The sequence below is a fragment of the Uloborus diversus genome, chromosome 4, assembly GCF_026930045.1.
Source record: "Uloborus diversus isolate 005 chromosome 4, Udiv.v.3.1, whole genome shotgun sequence".
In the NCBI taxonomy this organism is placed as follows: Eukaryota; Metazoa; Arthropoda; class Arachnida; order Araneae; family Uloboridae; genus Uloborus; species Uloborus diversus.
The window spans coordinates 11,039,584-11,056,529 of record NC_072734.1 but is presented as its reverse complement, the minus strand read 5'-3'; positions in this window follow the sequence as shown (position 1 = coordinate 11,056,529).

The following is a 16,946-nucleotide window of genomic DNA, read 5'->3' as shown; positions in this document are numbered from 1 at the left end:
ACAGTATATTTTTCCGTTTGAGAAAACATTGTAACGATAGTAAACTAACATGCAGATTTTTAATTTGTTTCATGGTATTGCACAAAATACTCTAATCAAATAGCGGTAGAAAAATACACCATTCGCCGTTCGCTAAATATTTCACCGAAAAATTTTGTATTAATATGTGTAAATAATCACAATTTAATGAAATGCACTACATATGTCAATATAAAGAGAATAACAAGCAACTACTAAAATGAATTCGTCAAAATAACAGAGCACAAAGCTAACCTTTCAATTTTTTAAATAATGGAGCAGAGAAATGTATACATACATACTTTTTCAATAAAATATTTCCATAAAAGCAAATTAGTTTGTTTAAACCACAAAAAATGTTAAATAACAAGTTTTAAAAAAAATTAGAGTTCGAAAAAAAATAACAAAAAGTAAGCTCACTCACTGCGTAAAAATGTCCATATTTCGTAAAATCCAATCGAAACAGAAAGTGTTTAAGTTCAAATTTGAGACTGCAGACTGTCTAACACACCGTCTAACCGTATAACAGCGCGGGGGTTCCCGAGCTGATCGTAGTTTACCAACCAAATGACGTTGGTGAGTCCGAATAAGTTCCTTGAATTTCTATGATTAAATCTTTCACTAGATGAAAATCTTGCACGAGATGGTTGAACACTTGCTTCGTCATGGCGATAGAGACAGTTCACACCTTCTGGACAGACACCGTGTTGCTTGTACACTTCGCAGTCGAGGCATTTCATCATGATTCTGTATTCCTGAATTAATTTATCCTTCTCCATGGGATCGGTGATTTGTTTAAGGCACGGAGCGACGACATCAGAATCCCTTCGGCACGTCGGGCAGCTCTTCTTGGGTCGACGAAGCTCGGGAGGCAGGTCTTGGTTCACGTTTCTCCACGCTTTGATACAGCCGAAGCAGAATGTGTGGTCACAATTCTGCATTATCCCATACTTTCTGTCCGACTCAAACTCTTTCTCTGGGACGTTTTCCAGACAGATTCCACATAAGGTCTCCTTTTCCTTCATTGCGTCGCTTGCTTCCAATATATTAGAAGAATATGCCATTTTTCAAACAACAGATGAATCACCGTAGAAATCTTTTAAGCTTGGAAGGAACTAAGTGAGCGTAGAAACAGCAGTCAACACTAGCGATTACTACACAACTAGAAATAGCACTCGCTACTCTCCGAACAGCTGTAAAATTAACGTACTTATCTCACTTGCTCTCACTGCAACCAAATAAACTCTGCAAGTGAGGAAGACTGAATTCGTAATTCCAACTGTATGTAATGGGTTTAAACGACTATCAACAAGTAGGGGGCTTCTGAGTGAACAGGTTTCCTTAAAAAGCAAGAGCTGATAATGTTTTGATTGACAGGGCGCGGAAGCACTTAATCCTTTTTTCTTTCCCTCCCCTTACGGTTCAATTCAAGGTATTCCAGAGTGTGCCTCACATGTGTAACCGTAGGAGGAGTTTTCCTGGGGACGGGGAGGGAGCGCTATGCCCGGGCTGGCCGTTTGGGGAATCCGGGAAGGGGGTGGCAACTCTCTCTCCGGATTTCAGAATTTTGATGTACATTTATTTATTTTGTTGCTTTCTTCCTATAACATGCCGTGATTATGTTCCGTCCCAGCCCCCCCCCCTCCCAGAAATCTTTGAAATGACTAGTCTTTCAAGCCCCCAGCCTAAAAAAAGCGCTAAAATTAGAAAAGAAAATACGTGCGCGTCAAGTTCAGTAGAAAGATTGAAACCGTTAAAAATTGAAACTGCCGCCGTTGCCGATCTTTCTTCTAGTTCTATATCAAGTATTTTAACAGGAAAAAAGAAGGAGGAAGAACCTTAGAAAAATGTAACATAATTTTTGTAAATAAAAGATTTTGATAAGAAATTTATTGCTTTCAAGGGAAAATGGCTTTCATGAGGTCAGAAGAAAGGCGGAGAGGTGGGATCTTTGCTCTTCTTCAGCTTTTCAAAGTTATTAAAAACGCATTTTTATTCAATCTTTGGTAGTGTTAGGAGAAGAGGGTTAGTGTGCAAGGCGGGAAGGGGATTAAAATTTAAAAATTTACTTTAGGTGGCTCGTACGGGGGGAGGGGGCAAGGAGGCAACCGCTCCCTTACTTTCATAAGTAAAGGGATCTTGTCCCCTCACTTTTCAGAATCAAATATTAATGATCAATTGAAAATTATTTTTTAATAGGGTCGATTGATTTATTTCATGACAGTAAAAGTTGCAAATAAATTGGTTTTTATGATCTTACTAGAAAATCGTCCGTCAGTTTATGACGGGTGAAAATTGCCTCTACATTTGAACGAAGCAGCTGCCTGTTTGGTGGTAATTCGATAGATGAAATTTTAACAGTAACTCCAGTGTGTTAACTCTAAATTCCAGCAGTTAGAGTTCATTTATCATTCTCCTTAAATGACAGTCTTACCAGTAAAACAGCTAAGTGACCGGATTCAGTTCAGCCTTGTCAAAATAAAGCATTTCGCTGCATGTCAAACATTGCCAAAAATTTCCCCGTAGGAGCTAATGCTTAATTTTTTTGAACTGTTCGAAATTGAACGAAAAAATGTTCAAATTAAAAAATATAAATATTCAAAGACTCAGAGTTGGAATCGGTCATTCTTCCTTAAAGTGTGCTACTCTGCCAATGTTTGCGGAGTCGCAGTGGGACTTAGTTTGGGATAAAAGAGTCGGAGTCGGTCATTTTCCCTCCGGATATAAATTTTTGCCAAAGCTAAGAAATCTGAGTCGAAGTCGGAGAGTCGGAGCTCGACTAATTTTCGGGCTCATGAGTTGGAGTCAGGTGTCCCAAAATTCTCGGAGTCGGGAGTTGGTCGTCGAGAGCTATTTCCAAAAAATTTGCTTGAAGTTAATTCGCCTTCAAGTTCGGAATCTATATTGAATTTCAATTTCCCCGTAGGCGCTGAATGTTTAAAAGATTTGAACTGTTCAAAATTGAGCGGAAAATTCTTCAAATCGAAAAAGACATTTTCTATATATGTTTTTCATCAAAAGTTTTTCCCTGCAAAATTTATTTGAAGCAAATTCACCTCTAAGTTCAAGATTGCCTTAAATTTTCTCGTAAACGCTAATGTTTTTTTTTTTTTTTTTTTTTTCTGAGCTGTTAAAAATTGAATGATAATTGTTCAAATCAAAAAGTCAAGTATAGGACTGATTTGTCTTTGCCGAGATCTCTTGAAAAAAAAATTGTTTGACTCGAACTACTCACTCAAAAGTTATTGGGAGGGGCAGACAGACCGACAGACAATTTCCCCCATCTGAATACTCTACTTTCCAATTTTTAATTTTTCAATATTTATTCTTTTTTCCCCCGCGATATTTTTAAAATGCTTTAAGCCTTCTCTTATGTTTTTTTTTCTTCTTTCTCTGATTTTTACTGGAAACGTAGACTAAAAAGAGTATTTTGTTGCTTTAATTATTGATTATCGGAAATGCATTTCTAAGATTTATTAGTTAATATTTGAGATTGAAAAAACTACTGTATTTTGTATTGAAGTATTGAAGGAATCTTTGGAATCTACCTATTTGTTCTTATTTTCTGTACATAATGGCTCATCTAATGCCATAATAATCCTTGGCAGCTTTAACCATTAAGACCCCGGCTTCGACTATATAATTTTGTCCCCCTCCCCCCCCCCCCCCCCCCCCACCAGCCTCCACCGCACCAGTAAACACTCGTTATGCCGTGCTTATCGGCAGCAAAAAGTACAATATATCCGAAAACGTGATTATAAACGAGGTCATAAAAAATAAACATTCAATTAACGAACCAATTGAGATCTTGCAACTACAAATAGATTTATTTATTATTTGCATATTAGGAGGATTTTTGTAATAAAACCAAAAGTAATGACTCTAGCAATTTATCTTTTCTATGAAAAATTATAATAATTAAAAATATTTCTTTTGTTTTACAGTATAATACGAATCGAAAGTCGCATTTTCAACTACAACAAATTATATGTGAGAAAAACATATCAGTTTTGTTCATTTATTTAAAAAGAAAGGAAAAGAAAATCCTTTTTCTGAGAAATTAACTTTTTTTTTCCTGCGATGCCATATGTAAAGCAATATTTTTGAATAAAATACGTACAAATAAATACATTTAAAGTATAAATTTGTATTTTTTTAAAAAGTATTACTTTACATTTGGCATGGCATAATAAATGTATAAATACATTTTTTAAAAATCCTTATTAAGTTTTTATTCAACTCGCTTTTGAAATCAGCATTGCTTTAAGAACTGTAATCTGCAACTGTGCTTTGTCGCTAGAACACAAATGGGTCATAAGCAAAAATAACTTTTCTATGTGTGCATTAGGCTCAAGCAAACATAAAATATACATTGAAATATTGAAAAAACATCCATATTTTAATTTTTCGGTATTTAAATGCTTTAACAGCTCCACACAGGGATTTTTGGATAAAGAACTCGGTGTTCCGTTCTGTCACTTCAGAAACGGGGCATTTCAGTAAGTACGGGGACATCGGTACCAGTGGCGTAGCGTGGGGGGGGGGGTGCAAAGGGGGCACTTGCCCCGGGCGGCACTTTACTAGGGGCGGCAAATTCTGTAACACGACATTAACATCGAAAAGGCATTTTTTTTTTTTATTAAGACGGTGCTTTGCTAGGGATGTATCACTAAATCAACATCAAAATGTTTTTTTTTTTACTCTTCAGTTCTAACTTTCTAAATTGTCTCAGAAAATTGTTCTCGTTGAGGCACGAGCACGAAATACTGGATACTGACATGCATGCGGACCATTATCACTGGCACTGACATAGAAAGACGAGAAGAGAGAGGACAATCTCGTTGGAGATGATTATAAATCACAAAGATCGACAAGCAGGGGCGGACTGGATCCCCCAAGAGGGCGCCAACCTTAACTACCAAAGAACACGAAAGAACTGAGGTTCAAGAGTGCAAAGGTTTTAAAGGTGCAAAATTAAACGAAAGTGCACAGTTTGAGGGCGTGAAAAAACGAAGGCGCCCAGGTTCAAGGGCGCCAAAAATAAAGTAAATGGAGTCTCGCCGGTTTGAGGGAGCCAAAAAAAAAAAAAAAAACGAAGGCACGCAGATGACGCTCGAGGGCGCATCGGCCCCCAGACCAGTCCGCCCCTGCAAGCAGTCACTGTCTTAAATAACGTGATTGCGCCACCACGTGTTTCCCTTGACGAGACTAATAAACCTTATGCGCCCTCGGGTGGTTTTTTTTTTTTTTTTTTTTTTTTTTTTTTTTTTTTTTTTTTTTTGCGCCCTTGCTCCTAATTTTCACCCTCGAACTGTTTGTTTTTCTTTTTTTTTTCATTTTATTTTATTTGTGCCTTTGAAAATGTGCGCCTTCGGGTTTTTTTGCTCCCTCAAACCTGTACGATTTTTTTAAAATTTTTATTTGGCCCTTTGAACTTGTGCGCCTTTGTATCCCTTTTTTTTTTTTTTTTTTTGCGCTGTTTGGGAGTCAAGGTTGGCATCCTTTTAGGGGACCTTGTCCGTCCCTGGTAAAAAGATCAATTTTTGGGTCCAAAAAGTAAATTTCGAATAAAAAAAAGAACTATTCATCGAAATGTTTTCGAAAATGTCTATAAACCTTCCCAGCACTAACCTAGATAAACAGAAAATAATACAATTTTGTTGCTACTGAAAATAATTTTAACGAAATCGGTCCGGTAGTTTCTGAATTTTTCCCGTACATATACATTTAATTTTTTGTTTTATTTATATAAGGAAGATATCAATGCTAAATTATAGGCACTCTTAATTTCATTCGTAATCTTCAGTGTGATCGTAACTTCAATAAATATACATAATCCGGGAAGGTTTGTGACTGAAGATCTGTGATACGACTTATATGCAAGCATACGGTGCTTCAAGATTTATAAATTTTTTTTAATTTATATTTATTTCATTTTATTTATTTATTTATTTATATTTCTTTTTAGTTTTTTTTTTTTTTTTTTTCAATCTGAATTTTTTTTCGGACATGGGGCTCATAGAAGTGACGCCGATACTTTGATTTTGCATCGAAAAGTAAATGATTGTATATCAAAAAGTACAACGAAAACAAACTGCGGAAAAAAAGAAAAAACTGTTCGTTTTGATGATTTTTTAAATATTTTAGAGGGGGAGCACCACCCTGAGGTCCCATCTTGCTACAAATGCTCATCTATTGGGGGAAATAGTGTTCATATTTTCAGGTCCGGATCTATAAAATTTGGACTCCCTGCAACTTAATCCGCAGAGCCTCTTCCCAGAGGCCAGCAGTGTATAATTGCAACGTTAATAGGTCTTAGTGCTAGTGCAAGAAGACAAAATCTTTTCAAGTATAAAAAAAATGTATCGATCAGGTAATTTATAATCATATTTTTCTTCTTCTTTTCAATAAAAGGTTTAAGAAATATTACCAGTATACAGGTTTAGATCATGCTTTAAATGTTTTTATTTAGGGAAAAAATTATCTCTCATTATGCAATAATTTTTGAAAAATATTTATTAGAATTTTTCGATTAACAGTATTTTCTGTTGAAGTAAGATTATATTAAAATGTAAAACATGTTTCAGATAATAAAATTTTGTTTTCGTTCTGTAAAATATTAAGCACGTCGTTTTTTTGTTGTGTCTGTGTGGGGGGGGAGGGGGCATGTAGCAGGACAATGTAAGAGGGGCGGCAAATTTGGTGTCTGCCCCGGGCGGCAGAAACCTACGCTACGCCGCTAATCGGGAGAGGATACTTGAAAACGGGACTGTAACGCAGTGATGTTCCCATTAATTTTTCTCAGGATATACTACCCATAATCCATTACGCACAATATGTGTATGTGATCATATACATAGTATGTCATAATATCAAAATTTATGAAGCTTGAGGGCATACGCTATAAGTCTAAAAAAATGTTTGAGAGTATACGGCGTATATGGAGTATACACTAAGGGAACACCATACTGCTGTAACGTACAAAACGGGACATATGGTAATCTTAGACAAACAAAAAGACTAAATTGTCTCCATGATTCAGTTTCAAAGCCAATTTCCCAAAATGCAATCTATACTTCCCTTGACCAGTAAACCTGAAAAACATTCCATACTTTTGCGGAATTAGGAGTCAATTTAAAGTGAAGCGGAAAAGTTGATAACGTTCGATCAGAAGAAATAGCAGAGGATAGGCAATGTTTCCTGTCCTGAAAGGGTTGTGAATCCCTGTGGTAAGAAGATTTTAAAACATGCCGTCTAAATTCAGTCAAATCACAACAATTCACATCTTCTTTTACCAGTAGACGAAAATCAACTTTTCTTGTGCATTCTCGACCCCCGTTGCATTCATTGGGAATAGTCCTCCAGGTTGAGTGACATGAGCACCTACATTGCAATAGGATTAAGAGACCACTGATAAGAGCAGGTGGCTAAGCACAGCTGAGTGTCACTATCCCGTTTTGTTAGGTGAACCATTGGAATATCTTCAGAAACAGCAGTACTACGATTGGGGAAAGAGAAGGATTCTGATCAAAAGGTGATTTCCAGAATTAGCGCGGCGGGGAGGGTGGACCAGAAGGATAATAGGAAGCTTCGGACAATGCTCTTTCTTGCTTCCAGTACGTCTGCTGGTAACACGTGTAAAATCAACAAATCTCTCAACCTGACAATCTCAGATTTTCATGATACTTTCAGAAATCTTTCTCTTTCGTGTCTTTTATTTAGATATAATTTTGAAAAAAAAAATATCATTCATTAATTAATGTTTGAAATTCGTTTGTAAGCTACCTTAAAAAAAAAAGAAAAGAAAAGAAAAAGAAAGAAAGAGAAAAAAAAAACTTGCCAGCTGTGCTTTAAAATGTTATAGCTCAAATTCTGTGGATACTATAGAGCTATATCACAGCTCATTTCAAAGACAGTTATGTGCCATTTACTTTGATGGCTAACTTAGAAAACTTATCGGAAATTTTTTTTTCCCTGTCCTAAAGTTCTAGGAGTCGGGAGAATTTCGGGAGAAAGTTTGCATTTTTTAACGTATTTTAATGCTTTTTTTAATACTAGGGACGCCCTGATAAATTGGCAGCAATCACTAATCAGCCATAATTGGCCAATTTTCACTGATTGATCGGCTAAACATTGTTTGAAACTAAATTTACTTTAAGTACGTCCAAAACTAGTAACTATGCTGAATGAGTTCACAAACAATAAATAAATGTAATTTTCTGCAACAATAATAATAATGGTAATATAAAACTTAAAAAGGATAAATCATTCATTTTTAAAAACATTTATTGAAGCTTTTTTTTTTTTACTTCCTTTTACAAAAAAGGAAGTATTGTATTCGCGAAAGAAATTTCACTCAAAAATCGACCTTAATTTCCATTTTACTCACCCCCGAATGAATGATGAGGTTTTTTTTTGACTCGATCACATGTGGATAAGTGCCTAAGAACGTATGGACACGCGAAATATCCATTTTGACGTTTCCCGAGTTAATTACAACGAGTTTTCTCGTGACGTCTGTATGTACGTATGTGCGTATGCATGTCGCATAACTCAAGAACGGTATGTCCTAGAAAGTTGAAATTTGGTACCTAGATTTCTAGTGGGGTCTAGTTGTGCACCTCCGCTTTTGGTTGCATTCGGGTGTTTCTAAGGGCTCACCTGAAGTGCGCACCAGAGGGGGAGGAAGCTGTTCCCCTGACCAAGACCAGCGAAGCAGAAAATTCGCTTCCCCCAGTCGGAGCTTATCTCTGCAAGGATTATCTTGTAACCTCTTCCCTGTTTGGCCAGAATTTCTTGACCCAATAGCTTTTACAGAAGCAGAGTCGCCAATGCAATTGCGGAATCGTCGCTTTTTGTCGTCAATTTTTGACACTCGTTTAACTTTGCTACTTTAAAATATACAGTGGCTCCCAAAAGTGTTCGTACACCTACTACTTTCAACGAAATAGGCCCCTATGCATTGGTTAGAATTAATATTTCTGGATAGGTATTTAACTATAAGATCTATGATCTATTTTTAACAAAACTACACACAAATTTTTAATAAAACATTAAAAATTAATTTTTTTTAAATCAAAAACCAAAAAAAGCCGGAAATTTTATCTCACAAAAGTTTTTGTACACTTTGAAAAAATGTTAAAAAATTAGTAAATAATCTAGTTTTTTACAAAATTATTATTTAGTAGAATATCATGCAGTATCAACAACAGCTTTTAAACATCTAGGAATAGATTTCATTGTTTTTTCTTTCTTTTTTTATGCAACTTCTGAATAAGTGTTCTGCCGCACTTCGAGTCTTACTGTTTCTAGTTCGCTTTTCGTTTCAATGGCGTATTTTCGTAATCTAGCCACCAGATATCTCCAAATATGTTCCATTAAGTTTAAATCTGGCGATTGAGGAGATATTTCTAAGTTTAAGGACAATTTTTGAGGCAGCAAAGGCACACGTGTGCTTCTTATCGTTATCTTGATAAAAAAGAAGGTTGTTTCCGATTGCCAAATTTTGGGCTAATATTTTAAAATTGTTTTTTGAAATATTTAAGTGAACAGCATGATTCATTATTTCATCAAAACATTTCAAATTTCCAAGTCCTGATGCTGTTATGCACCCTCACACTAGAACACATTCACCGTCCTGATTAACTGATCCAGCTAAGTTCTTAAGATTAAATTCCTCATTTTTTCTTCTATTGACAATTATACAACAACTTGGCCCAACATGCTGAATTTATTTTTATCAATGAGTAAGACGTTGTTCCAAAACGTTTTGAGCTTATTTATCATTGATTTTAAGACGGAAAGCGTAAGTTTGCTGTTTTTCGCACGAACAAGAAAATTTCTGCGGGAAGAGGTCCCCTTTTATCCAGCTAATCAGAGAACTTGGCGAACAAATTTAGGTGAAAATTAAACTTAAAATGTTTCATTCAATTCTGTAGAAACTTTTTCAGCGCTCAAATGTGTATTTTTCATAGTTTTTTTTAACTGTAAACCTCCGATCACGCTTTGTTAACTTTGCCAGTTGACCTTTTCTTACCTTGTTTACGATCCAATTCTTGTCTTTAAAGCATTTTATCAAGCACTTCGCTATAGAATGGTATAGATTAACTAATTTAGAGACATTTGAAACCCATTTATGGCTACTGTGGGGGGAAGAAATCAAATTTCGAATCGTGTTTGTTATTTTCTACGCATACCTGCCATTTAAAAATAATAAGCAGAATATTAGGGAATAAATAAACAAAAAATTAAAGGCAAATGACTTTACAGTGTTATTACAATTCAAAAGTAAAAAAAAAAACCTCAGATGATAATTTTAATCATGAATTCATTCGAAAATATTTCAATGTACGGTGACTTTTGTGGCGTATTTTTTCTCTGTCTCATCGTTTTTTGACAAATTTCAAAAATAAAATTTGGCAATATTTTGAAAAAACTACTGGGTTTTATTCAAAATGGCATAGGAATGGTGTGGAAAAAAAATTGGACTTCATATTCGAATTCAGTTTTGAGTTATTTTGGTTTTACTACAAATTTTCAAGGTATACGAACATTTTTGGGAGCCACTGTAAATGAACATATATTGGGTAAATGACTAGTCATGGGCTTACTTATTATTATTTCTTTAAAATTTGGATTCAAATGTTGCAGTTTTAGTTCAGGGATAAAACTAAGTCTTAACACCTTTGCAGCTGTGATATTTTCACTAACTATCAATTATGATTTATATAAATATAATATTTGAAAAAAAAAAAAATGATTACCCAGTTATGGTCTAATTCGCTGAGTTACGGTCATACTAAAACCTAAAAATGGTCATGCTTGCTGAATACAATTGTTTTCAAGGAATATACAAAAAGAATATTCAACCAGGTCCGGATCTATAAATTTCGCCCCCCCCCCCCCCTGCAAAAACTCTGTAGGGCCCCTCTACAGAGGCCAGCAGTGTATATTTGTAACGTTAATAAGTCTGAGTGCTAGTGTTTTTCATTTTTTTTCCAATTTCCTGGGCCGTTGAGTCCTGCCGCACCTCAGGTACACAGATCCGGGCCTGTATTCAACAATAGAAATTTACGATGTAATAAAATTTAAAGTATCTGGACTGAATAGTTCGAGCAATATCAAAACACAAAGATTGGAAAACTGACAATTTATGAATGTTGAAAGATTCGTTTGAACAAAAAATAGAGTTATTCTACCGCTGCATTTTTTATTTATCGTTTGCCAAATTTAGCTTATGTTTGTCGTATGAATACCAAATAATAATTTTGAGTTGGAATGACCAAAAAATTAATTATGGCCATAAATGTATCCATAACTAAAATACTTACTTTTAATTGTCTAGTTATAGCCTAGATAAATTACTAATGCATATTTTTGTTCTATTTAGTGTTAATGCATATAAATGCACAAAAACGGTACATTAAAAAATTAATTGCATATTACTGCGTTTCTCATTTACTTTTAGATTGTTTTTTCAACTTTAAGATAAATAAAAATGGACATTCAAACATCTTGATCTACACAAAGGAAAAATCAGGTGACCAATGAAAAAATGATTTTAACAGAGCGCAATATTTAAATTCGCATCTTTATCACATGTACTGGCAACGAAATTGTTGATAGCAAGCGTAGAGCACAATATTTAATTCGCTTCTTCATTATCATAACGCGGAAACGCTGTAGACAGGTGCGCCAAAGTACATCATTTGTGACGTCATAAAGACTACGGCCTTACTTTCTAAATCGGACATTTTAAAAAAATGATTAAACATTTAACGTTGAGAAAATGAAAGTTTTTCTCGCTCCATGTTATTATTTTTTTGCTTATTCTATCAACTTCAGTGACTAAAACTAATACTTTTGACTGAAGGAAGCAGCCCCAATGTATTTCCATCTTGTCGTTTATTCATTTATTTATTTTGTTTTTCGTTGCTTCATGACTTTATTGTTGTTTATCAATTTAAATTCAATCAATTCAAAAGAGGAATAAAAATAAAAGGAAAAGAACGTTCACTTTTTAAAGCTGTTTAGTCGAAGTTAGGGAAATATTTCGTGCCAACACTTCGATAACTTCAAAATAACTAAAAATAAGAGTATGTATACTTCGAAAGTTATTGTGAGTCTATGTTAGTTAATTATTAAATCTCTCCTATTGTAAGTATTTACGAAAATTAATTTTTAAATAGCTGGAAACATCCTATAACGTATAAGTATTAATCATAGAAAATACAATGAACTACTGAGAGCTTAAAACATTTATTACATGAAAAATTATTTTTTGGCTATTCTATAAGAAACGCTTTTCAAAAATGTCCAACTTATTGTTTTCAAGTTCTGAAATTTGTTTTTTAACAAAATCTTGCCTTTGTTTAGAATTGCTGTCTGTATTTTCTTCCAAACCGCTGCGTATGCTGTTTAGTCTTATGTACGTATCTATTTGAGCAAGTTTCAAGTTTTTTATAAAATCACAAAAATGTGTGGGGGTGAGGTTATTCATTATTCGAATGAAAAAAAAAAAAATCTTTAAAGAGCGATTAGGATAAAAGGCAAAGAGCACTACGATAAAATCTAAGTACGAAGAAAATCTGACCGTGGTTTGCTATTTATATTTTAGTGATCGACCTTCAAATATTCTAAACGTCAGAAAAGTCACCTATAACTTCCCATTTTCAGTTGTTACAGATTGATCTTATCTCCTAAAATGTCATTCAAAAATCTGCTTAAGACTCCTGAAAGAGTTTCTTTTGTAGATGGGGAGCCTTATCAATACCACCTTTGGGGAGGTATTATAGCTTTATACAATAGTACTATTTAGGGATTAAGCTGGAGTGCTTTTAAAATTGTAAAGACAGGTGAAATTTCCTGAAGCTATTTCTAAAAACATTTCTAGAAAGCAACTTTAGAGCACAATGCATTCCCCTACTGTTAAGATCTTTTAAGGAATGTATGTACAACTAATTGGGAGAATTAGGTGTATCAACTGGTCCATACACAATTGTTTCTGGTACTAAGGTTTAAAATTTAGGTTACTCTATTTTTTTTAGTGTGTAGTAATTTAGTTTACTCTACACGGCATAGTAGAAAACGAAGGTTTTACGTAATGCTACTTATAACTGATTTGTTCTCAAACACTGCAATACGCGCAAAGCATTTAATATGTTATATTTCCTGGTTGTCTAAATTAATAGTGTATATTTAAAGTATAAACAGTCGTCTTCTAAACTAAGAAATTTTAATACTGTGTCACTGATGATTATGCTGTTCATACGTCACTACACATGTACCGAATTTTGTGGAAAGAAAGAGCATTAAATTTAGATTTTAAATCAATAATTAGTGCATTTTTTCAAATTTTTTAGGTGTGTCATTTCTGTTCCCCAGGCCGCATAATATGATCTTGAAATACAATTTGTTATTAGTTAAAGAAAATACGTCAGGGAAAAATTGTTAAGTTTTATACTGTACATCATATTAATAGCGGTGAAATGAATAGTTTACAAAGTCAGACCAAACAACGTAAGTAGAAGCACAAATTTATAAATTACAGCAGACACGTGTTTCGGCGTTACAGGGAACGCCTTTTTCAATGCAAAAATAATGAGCTTATGGATGAAAAGACATCCGACAAAAGCCGGACACGTGTCTGCTGTAATTTATAAATTTGTGCTTCTACTTACGTTGTTTGGTCTGACTTTACTATTCAGCACAAAGGTATTTATTTATCTGAATAGTTACAGTTAAAGTAATGGAAGTTGTTTTTCCCTCATGAAAAATAAAGAATGAGTTCAGTATACAAGCAAATCGGTTTATTAAATTTTAATCAAAACTAATAGGCCCAGCCTGTAAAAATAACTATAGTGCGCTAAGAACACCAAATGTTGAAAATATCTTAAGATTGAAAAATAGTTAATTGTCCAGTCACTTGATATCGATCTATTAGCAGGTCCATAAATCGTGTCAAAAGTTGATCGTTTAGCGTTTCTCCGTTAAACTTTGCGACGGTTTTATCAACAATGATTTTGGAGCTACAAGCAATTTCTAAAAAAAATCATACTGCCGAGTTTTTTTTAACTATCGGAACCGTGACAAAGCTTCGATTCTGTAATATTTTCAAGTTCCTAAATTTTTCTAAAAATGTGAAGTTTTATAAACAAATTCAAGAAAAGGAAAAAACTGAAGAAAAAAAAATAAATAAAATAAAATAATGATAATAACGATAAAAATTAATTAGCTTTTGCAGAAGCGATAATTATTTTTATTTTTGCTTTTTTTTGAGCAATCACGATTGCTTATTGTTCTCATTTGACTGTTTTGATGTCCTATCATTTTATTTTCCCACCGCCACCCTCCGCAGCATCACCGTCGACCGGGTCCTCACGATGCTGCTCCTATAGCGAAAGCCGTCTCCAGGTTGCGTCCATGTCCTACACACACGCGCATACATACACAACTACACACACACGCACGCACACACACACACACACACACAAACACACACAAATACACACACACATACACACAACTACCCACACATTCATTCCTGCACACAGACACAAACACATATGCCTACACACACATACACATACCCCCCCCCCCACACACACATTCATATACACAACTACCCACACACTTATGCCAGCACATAGACACAAACATACATGCCTACACACCCATTACACATGCCCCCTACACACAAACACACAACCCCCCACACACAAACACACACGCCTACATACACACACTCGTGATTGCAAAAAACATAATTTGAATGAAAAATGTCAAAATTCAAATTAGGCAAATCACATTAGTCAAGAAAGAGAACCAATGAAAAGGTTCATTAATGTCATCGAGAGCCCAATTTATCCATGGAACAAAGCAACAACATTAGAATTCGATATATGGGAGATGGAAGATCACAGTGAAAAAAGCTTTACAACCGAATTTCAGCGTATAATTTTAATAAGGGTACCAATTGCTAAAAAACATTAATAAAGCAAATGCTAAATAGTTACTAAAAATATTAACGTCCTTTGATTTTATGCTCTTGTCACTTTTTTTTAAGGAAATCAATGAAATATGAGAGTTTAATACATAACATTCTACTGTACAGTCTTGAGCAAAGAGGAGACTTTGAGGGGACATGTATCAGTTGTTTAAATTTATTAAAATGAAAGATGTTACGAGGCTAAAGTTTAGCACTGAAAACAGGACAAGCTGTCATAGTTTTAAGCTATTTAAATCTCAGGCTAACATGGATATTAGGAAAAATTATTATTTTAGCAGGGTAGTGGAACCTTGGAACAGCTAACCGGAAGAGGTGGTAATGAGTAAGGGAGTAGATAGTTTTAAGAGGGCTATTGATCTTCACTGGGGATTGTAAACTGACTTGGACCAGCCTAGCTGGGCCCAGAGCCTGTTGCTGGTCGTCACTTTTGTATTTGTATTTCAAATGAAACAACTTAAAAATCAAGAAAAGTTAATGGGCGTGTACCAACGCATTTACAGCGACAATTGCAGAAAATATTACATACACTAGTTTAAGGGTTACAAAGAATGCCTTATCGAAGCATAAAATTGTGAGCTTCAGGAGGTAAATAAGCAAGATTTTAAAGCTTTTTACATTGATAAAAGGGTTCCTTGTTGCCTCAAAACACCTGTATTCAATGCTTTTGGCAATTTGTACTATAACTTAGGCCTTTTTTTCGTACAATATTAAATTGTTTTATTTCTTCTTTAGAAATTTTTTTTAAAAACATTAAAAGCTCATTTTTATCTGACTTCAAAAAGGAGGCGGTTATCAGTTCATAATATATGTTTTTTTTTTGAGCAATCACGATTGCTTATTGTTCTCACTTGACTATTTTGATTTGCTATCATTTTATTTTCCTGCCAGCACCCTCTGCAGCATCACCGTCGACCGGCTCCTCACGATGCTCCTATAGCGAAAACCGTCTCCAGGTTGCTTCAATATGCTACACACACACGCATACATACACAACTACACACACAAACACACAAATACATACACCTACACAGACACACTCAAACACATACACACACATACATACACACGCATACATACAGACACCTACACATACATACAGGCACCTACACATACACACACACCTACACACAACTACCCACACACTCATGCCTACACACAACTTCCCCCTCACTCATCACACTCATGCCTGCACACAACTACCCCCACACAAATCACACTCATGCCTGCACACACACACATATACATTCCCCACCACACACAAACACTCATACCTGCACACAGACACAAACACACATGCCTACACACACATACCCTCCACATACACATAAATTCACATGCCTACATACACACACACTCGTGATTGCGAAAAACGTAATTTAAATTCAAGAGGTCAAAATTCAATTTTTTTTTTTTTAATTTTGTGCTCGTAGCGTCTCAAGTAGTAAACTGATTTTGATTGTTCTTTTGTTAATGGATAGAGGATGGTATAACTTAAGTCCCATACCTTTGATCCACCATATTTGTTCTTTAGAAAAAAATTATGAGCAAAAACAGTAAATTTTACGTAACTTCCATATTAAAACGATTAAGTCCTATTGTTTAAAAATGTCATCATCATTATCCATAACACTACAGCTCTGGGTGGGTCGAGGCCTTCTGAACTAGTCGTTTTCAGCCTTTCCTATTGATTGCTAAGTTTTCCAGTACTCAGATTTAAGGACAATACAATCTTCCTCCACATCATCCACCTATCTCAGTTTTGGCCTTCCACGTCTTCTAGTAAAATAAGGTTTGGTCATGAAAACTCTCTTTAAAATGCTGCTATCGTCAAGGTGGATAAAGTGGTCAAACCAGTTTAGAGAGCTAAGCTTAAGAGTGTGGACAATATCTGTGTGGTTACCATAAAACAAGCATATTAATA